The following is a 7,947-nucleotide window of genomic DNA, read 5'->3' on the forward strand; positions in this document are numbered from 1 at the left end:
CTCCCTTTGATTGTCCATTTATTTTGGTATGGATTCAAAGTTTTGATAGGGCTTATATTTTCAGAAGTTGTTGTTTGTGGGGATGGCAATTCAGTTGCAAACTGAAGAGATCGTTTAGATGTTGATGGTCTATCCTCAGACAAAATTTCTGGTTCTTGTTCTTTGAACAGGTATACTGGTTTACCAAAGAACGGGCAATCAGTTTGTTTCACTTCCAGACTAAGTATTACAATAGTCCTGTGAAAACAAAAAACCTCTTTTTAAATTACTGTTAATTATACAAAAATGAAATTAAAAAAAGATGAAACATATTGTATTTAGTAACCATAGTTGATTTCCTACCTTGTGTTCCTTATGTATCGGCATGTATAACTAGATAACTGGACTATTGTGCCTATTTTTAAAAAATCTGAATCTATCAAAGTAGCATATTTAGAAGGCAAGACTCCCAACTGCATATATGTGCCATCAGATAACACTAATTTATGTCTGTCAGTATCATCTGTTGTGTTCTGCATTTTTTGAAATGACAAAACTTGTAGCAATGCTGAAGGAAGGTCATCCCCAACATTGATAGATTGAATTGCAAAAGGGGTAGGGACATACTCTTGGGTTTTTGCCTACAAAAAATAATATGAATATAGAGGATTTAATTTTAATGGCAAACAACTCATATATTTCCTAAATTGTTAATGTAAAGCTTGTGTTAGTAAACTATGTAATCAAGCTATGTTGTCTATAGAGTATGCATCTACTTTTCCACTATGCTATGCAAAAAGGAAGCATGTGGTAATGAAAAGGGTGGTATGGAAAAGAGTGATGAACTGTCCAAAAAAAGAGCATAAAAGCTTTCTATATTGAAAAGCTTTGATAGTTTAGCTTACCAAATTATCAATAGTGAAGTGTTCTATCGATTCAGAGGTAGTTGTTGAAGATGCCATTGTGCATATAGACCTTTTGAGAATTAAAAGTAAATTATAAGCATGATGAATTGTAGTTCTTATATCAGAATACAATCACAACATGATGCAAGCTTATCAAAGGTATATATGCACAAGCAAAGCAAAATTAACTGAGTATAGAGTAACGTTGTTACAGTTTATTTTTTGTTTCAAATGGTAATGAATTGATCATAATGTGATTGAAACATGCATTGAAAATGATAATTGGTCATATGCTGATAAGCTTAAAAAACATTAAATATGACATCATGATTTACATATTTGAGAGCATATTAACAAACTATGAGTTCATCTCATCAAAGAGCTTTGAAAATATGGGATTCTTCTGTCTATTTTGAATATTAACCAAAATGTGAATGTAACTTTTCAAAGATTGAATAATTACAACAACATAGGATCAACCCAAACAACCAATCCAAGTTCGTTATCAGTCCATTTAAATACTTTGTCTCCCAATATGAAAATAACCATTGCATCAACTAATTGTTCAGTACTTGGTATTGGTAAAGGTGCTAATTCAATACTATGTATGCTTGTTACAACACTACAAGATGTTGAGAGGTTGACTATTGTTTGCTTTGGTGATTTATGTTGGTAGTGGTCAATTATCTTTCTGAGGTTGCTCTTTAACTTGTTGCTTTCTTGCAACATGCTTTCAATTACATTGTTCATGTTCTCTGTTGCTTTCAATCTTCTATCCATTGTTGAAATTTGATTGTGTTAGTGTGGTTGTTTTCTGTTTGAATGACAGAGTGGAAATGCATTACTAAAAAAAGTGAATATACAATAATAATACAACAAATCTTTAAGTAGATCACATTTTTTTTGTGAATCATAATGAATTTACTATTAACTAACTATAAAAACTTGTAATAATTAGGCCAATACTTTAAGTTTTGTAAATTGACTAATGAGTCAACTTACAAAGCTTTCAGTCTACAAGAGAAGTGCTTAGTTGCATTTATTTTATAGTATGTGTATATATATATCCATGTGTATATATACAGGGATACATGTCTATATCAGTGTACATACATGTATACATATACATCTGATATATATACATATATATCTATATGTACACATGGATACATATTTAAGTATGGGCATGAATGCTTTCACTCTGCAAGGTAAGTATTCAGTTTTACAGTTGTCACAAAATCATAGTTATAGACATCAATTACAATATATTAATGTTCTAAATATGGAACATTTGTTAGTGGATATTTATCTTTGAGATTAAAAGCCTTCATGTGCACAAAGTCAGTTATGTGATTTGTGTTACTGTGACTAAATATTTTGTAGAGCAACGTTATGTTTAATGTTTGCAAACTGATGATGTCTTTAATGATTTCGTCCCCAAGGCTGCGCACGAATGTCGACGTTCTTTATGACTTCTTGCAACCCTTAATTCTAATTTGTTTTGTTGTTGTCAGCAATATTTCGCTCTGCAATTTTTGGTCTGGAAATTTTCACATAAGGTTGTTAACTTTTGTTCTTGTTGTGACTGTTTTACTAGGGTTCTTTGTGACTTTGACAACATGAATGGTTCAAATTTGCAAGGTAAGGGTTTGTTTTATTTAAATGTGTTTTTGTTTTGTAATGGCAAAGCATTTTGGAGGTTTCTCTGTCAGTTTCAAGTCGTGGATGGTTTGAATTTGCAAAGTAAATTCTGGTTATATTTATATTCTTTTTCATTTTGTAATGCATTTTTTTGCGAATCTGTTGTACAAATTTTTGGAAATAGCTTTCGTTTTATTTAATTTTGGTTTTTGTTGTGACTATTTTACTGGGCTTTGTTATGACCTTGACAGCGTTAATGGTTTGAAGTTGCAAGGTAAGGTTATGTTTTATTTAAATATGTTTTTTTTTTTGTAATGCATTTTGCTTATAGTCTGTTTATTTTCTCCTTCCGTGTGCTTGCAGGGTTGCTGCTTTGTTTTTGTTGCTTAACTGTTTGTGGGCGTCGGTACTTCCAGTTTGCAAGCAATTTTCTTTTTGTAATGCATTTTTCCCTTTCGTTTTATTTTAATTTTGTTATGTTTTGTAATGCAGTTTTTTTATATTCTGCTTATTTTTCTCCTTGTGTGTGCTTGTAGGGTTGCAAGTTTGTTTATGTTGTTTAACTGTTTGTGGCCGTGGCTACTTCAAGTTTAATTGTTGTAGGCAATATTTTGCTCTGCAAATTTTTACATGAGGCTGTATATAGTTGTGGAGTTAGGTTTTGTTCTGGTTGTGACAGTTTTATTGGGTTTCTTTGTGAGCTTCACGCCATGAATGGTTTGAATTTGCAAGGTAAGTTTTGGTTTTATTTAAATTCTGTTTTGTTTTGTAATGCATTTTTTTTATAGTCTGCTTATTTTCTCTTTTCGTCTGCTTGCAAGGTTGTCACTTTGTTTAACTCTTTGTGCAGCTAAGTACTTCCCCTTTGCGAGGTATTTTCCACCCTAGTTGTTTAATTGTTTGTGGATGTGACTACTTTCAGTCTGCAAGATAAATGTTCATCTTAAAGTTTCTTGCATTTATTATGCCTTTTTTTATAGTGTGTTTTTTTTTGCGTCCTGCACGTGTAGGGCTCTTAGTTTGTTATGGGTGCTTGAAACTCTAAAATGTAATTTGTTTTGTTGTTGTTGTAAGTATTTTGCTCCGTAAAATTTCTTGTAACTTTCGATTTAGTTGTCGAGTTAGGTTTTGTTTTGGCTGTGAGTGTTTACTGCTGTGTGCACACAAAGGCTTTTATTCAGTAAGATAAATTGATATATATATGTACATCATGTGTATATATATGAACATGTATATATATAATTACATTTGTATATGTATATATAGAAGTATTGGCACTATAAAAATTATGTTATGCTTGCAGGCTTGCTACTTTGTTTATGTTATTTAACTATTTGTGGATGTGACTACTTTTAGACTACAACATAGAGTACCGTATGTACATATACATACGCACATGTCTATATGTACATACATGCATATATATATGCGTACATGTGTGTATTTATATACATGTATAAATGCCTATACATACACGTATGTATATATATGTACATATGTGTATGCACATATACATATATCAGCACTTGAAAGTATTCTAAAGAAAACAATTATATATATACTTTGTTTATGTTTTTTAACTGTTTGTGGACGTGACTACTTTGAGACCACAATGCAGACTTGTATCAATAAATCCTACACACTTTAGAACATAGTTATTAAAACAAAGATTTAATAAAATCCTATATACATATACATACACACATGTGTATATATACATACATGCATAAATATATGCGTACATATGTGTATTTATAAACATGTATATATATATATATATATATATATATATATATATATATATATATATATATATATATATATATATATATATATATATATATATATATATATATATATATATATATATATGTAAATATACAAATATCAAGACTACAATGCATTCTAAGAAAAACAATTATATATATATGTACATCATCTGTATATATATGTACATGTATATATATACGTATATATATATATATATATATATATATATATATATATATATTTATTTATATACATATATTGGTACTCTAAGAATTTGTTAATCTTTGCACACATAAAGAACGTCGACATTCATGCACAGCCTCAGGATTGAAGTCATTAAAGACAATGTTGTTTCAGAAACAGAGCACACACATGGAGATGACCACAAGGAAGCCATAATATATGTGTGCATGTGTATATATATAGATGTATACATGCGTATAGATATATGTATATATATATGTACATGTTTATATATTCATATACATATATCATAACTGCATATATATTCAGGCTGAGCAAAAGTTATAATTCTTAAATAACATAAACAAAGTCACAACCATGCAAGTACAGTACGTAAACGAACAAAACACCCTATAAAATAAAGGACTGCAAATTTTGAAAACTTGAAATTCAATACTGAATGTTTGGTGAAAATTTTCAAAGCAAAATATTCTTGAGAACAACAAAGGAAATTACATTTTATGGTTGCAACCGGCAAACTAAAACTCTTTTAACTTAAACCAGAATTTAATCGACAACAGAATGGTCAAAACCTAAATACTTGTCAAAGTGAACAGAAACGTTGCAGACTGAAAGTAATCACATCCACAAACACTTAAATAACATAACCAAAGTAACAATCCTGCAAGCACACCATGCCCAAAAATAAGGACGCTATCAAATAATGCATTACAAATTTTGAAAACTTAAAATAAACAAGAACTTGGCAACGTAAAACCATTAATGTCGACGACCTCAGAAACAAGCCCAATAAAACAGCGCATTGGTGCACATCACCGCGGACGAAAAGATTAAAACAAAGCAATAAACTTAAATCAATAAATATCAAAAAGATTAAAACAAAGCAATAAACTTAAATCAATAAATATTTGCAAATAACAAAACTGAACTAAAACCCTTTTAACCTACAACAAAATGCACAAATTACCAACCTTGCAACTACACCAAACCCGGAAATAAGCAGAGTATACAAAAATGCATTACAAAACCAAAAAGAATCTAACTAAAACTAGAACTTACCTTGCAAATTCAAACCATTCACTCAGAGCGACAACACAACCTAAGTCAACAACTATATCCAAAGCAATGTGAAATTGCCTACCAAACTGGAAGTAGTCACGACCACAAATAGTTAAATAACGTAGACAAAGTAACAACCCTGCAAGCAGACGGAAGGAGAAAATAAGCAGATTATTAAAAAAAAGCATTACAAAACCCCCAAAAATTTAAATAAAATCCAAGCTTACCTTTTAACCTACAACAAAATGCACAAAGTACCAACCTTGCAACTACACCAAACCGGGAAATAAGCAGAGTATACAAATATGCATTACAAAACCAAAACCAATCTAACTAAAACCAGAACTTACCTTGCAAATTCAAACATTCACTCAGATAAGTCAACAACTATATCCAAAGCAATGTGAAATTGCCTAGCAAATTGGAAGTATTCACGACCACAAACAGTTAAATAACATAGACAAAGTAATTTGCAGACCAAAATATTGCCGACAACAACAAAACAAATTAGATTTTAGGGTTCCAAGCAGGCATAAAGAATCTAAATAAAATGGGAGCTTACCTTGCAATTCAATAGTCACACCCACAAACAATTAAACAACATAAACAAACAAACAACCCTGCAAGGACATCAAAGCATTCAAGGCGTGAAGCTCATACAATGAGAATAAAACCTAACTGTACGACTATATACAAACCCATGCAAAAATTTGCAGACCAAAATATTGCTTACAACAATAAAACAAATTAAATCTTATGGTTGCAAGCGGCGGAACTTACCTTGCAAATTCAAAGCATGCACACCATGAAACTCACAAAGTAGCCTCGAAAATGGCTTCCAAAGTGGAAGTAGCCACACCCACAAACAGTTAAAGAACATAAACAAATCCAGAATCCTGCAAGCACATAGGAGCAAATTGCTTGCAAACTGGAAGTAGCGACGCCCACAAACAGTTAAGCAACATAAACAAAGCAGCAACCCTGCAAGCACACGGAAGGAGAAAATAAACAGACTATAAACAAAATGCAATAGAAAAGCAAAACATATTTAAATAAAATGGAACCTTACCTTGCAACTTCAAACCATTAACGTTGTCAAGCTCACAAGGAAGTCCAGTAAAATAGTCACACCGAGAACCAAACCTAACCAGCAAAACAGTCACAACGAGAACAAAACCCAACAATCTATGCGAACATTTCCAGAGCGAAAATTGCAAAGCGAAATATTACCAACAACAATGAAACAAAGTAGATTTTAGGGTTGCAAGCACCCATAAAGAACGTCGACATTCGTGCATAGCCTCGAGGACAAAATCATTAAAGACTGCGTTGCTTGGGAAACAGAGCGCACGCACGGAGACGGCGAAACTTACCTTGCAAATTCAAAGCATGCATGCCGTGAAACTCACAAAGTAGCCTCGAAAATGGCTTCCAAAGTGGAAGTAGCCACGCCCACAAACAGTTAAAGAACATAAACAAATCCAGAATCCTGCAAGCACACAGGAGCAAATTGCTTGCAAACTGGAAGTAGCGACACCCACAAACAGTTAAGCAACAGAAACAAAACAACAACCCTGCAAGCACACGGAAGGAGAAAATAAACAGACTATAAACAAAATGCAATAGAAAAGCAAAACATATTTAAATAAAATGGAACCTTACCTTGCAACTTCAAACCATTAACGTTGTCAAGCTCACAAGGAAGTCCAGTAAAATAGTCACACCGAGAACCAAACCTAACCAGCAAAACAGTCACAATGAGAACAAAACCAAACAATCTATGCGAACATTTCCAAAGCGAAATATTACCGACAACAACAAAACAAATTAGATTTTAGGGTTGCAAGCACCCATAAAGAACGTCGACATTCGTGCATAGCCTCGAGGACAAAATCATTAAAGACAGTGTCTCTTGGGAAACAGAGCGCACGCATGGAGACGACGACAAGGCACGAGCACGTCAGCAACCGGAGGGAGAACGCCGGCGACAAGACATTCCGGTGGCCGCCAGAATGTCTTGCAATTTTCCGATCGCTTTCGCCCACTAAAAGCCTATCGACTTAATTATTAGATATTATATATACATTTATTTAAAATGTCAAAGTAGTTCAAGGGGTTGACCTTAGTTGGTTAAAGTATTAAGTTCTCAATGTGGAGACCCATGTTCAACTTCCATGAGGGACACCTTTGTGTAGAATCCTAAGTTGTGACTCTTGGTCTTCCATTGTTGTTTAAAGTGGATTTCTAAGTTGTGACCCTTGGTCTGCAAAAAATGAGCTTTGTGATTCTATGATACTTAATACAAAAAATGTCAAAGTGATTTGTAGGTATATATATATATATATATATATATATTTATATATATGATTTTTTTTTAAAATTTTGATAG

This window comes from Cryptomeria japonica, chromosome 3 (assembly GCF_030272615.1).
Source record: "Cryptomeria japonica chromosome 3, Sugi_1.0, whole genome shotgun sequence".
In the NCBI taxonomy this organism is placed as follows: domain Eukaryota; kingdom Viridiplantae; phylum Streptophyta; class Pinopsida; order Cupressales; family Cupressaceae; genus Cryptomeria; species Cryptomeria japonica.